The sequence below is a fragment of the Sander lucioperca genome, chromosome 19 (genome assembly GCF_008315115.2).
Source record: "Sander lucioperca isolate FBNREF2018 chromosome 19, SLUC_FBN_1.2, whole genome shotgun sequence".
In the NCBI taxonomy this organism is placed as follows: Eukaryota; Metazoa; Chordata; class Actinopteri; order Perciformes; family Percidae; genus Sander; species Sander lucioperca.
The window spans coordinates 9,082,380-9,082,615 of record NC_050191.1 but is presented as its reverse complement, the minus strand read 5'-3'; positions in this window follow the sequence as shown (position 1 = coordinate 9,082,615).

The following is a 236-nucleotide window of genomic DNA, read 5'->3' as shown; positions in this document are numbered from 1 at the left end:
GATGTAGTTTGAAACTTGTTTTGTGTGCCAGTGTTTGCTTATATTAAATGTGTTGCCAGGATGCATTCTCTAATGATTAATGCACACATATACTGTAGTCTCTTAATCTGCTTGTCTACATGTTGCAACATGTAGGTTGAACCATTTTAGTAATATCAGTAATAAAGATCAACATGCAGAATGTGAAACCGGAATACAGATAATGTTAGTGTTGAGGCTAGTGGGCTTTAAGAGTG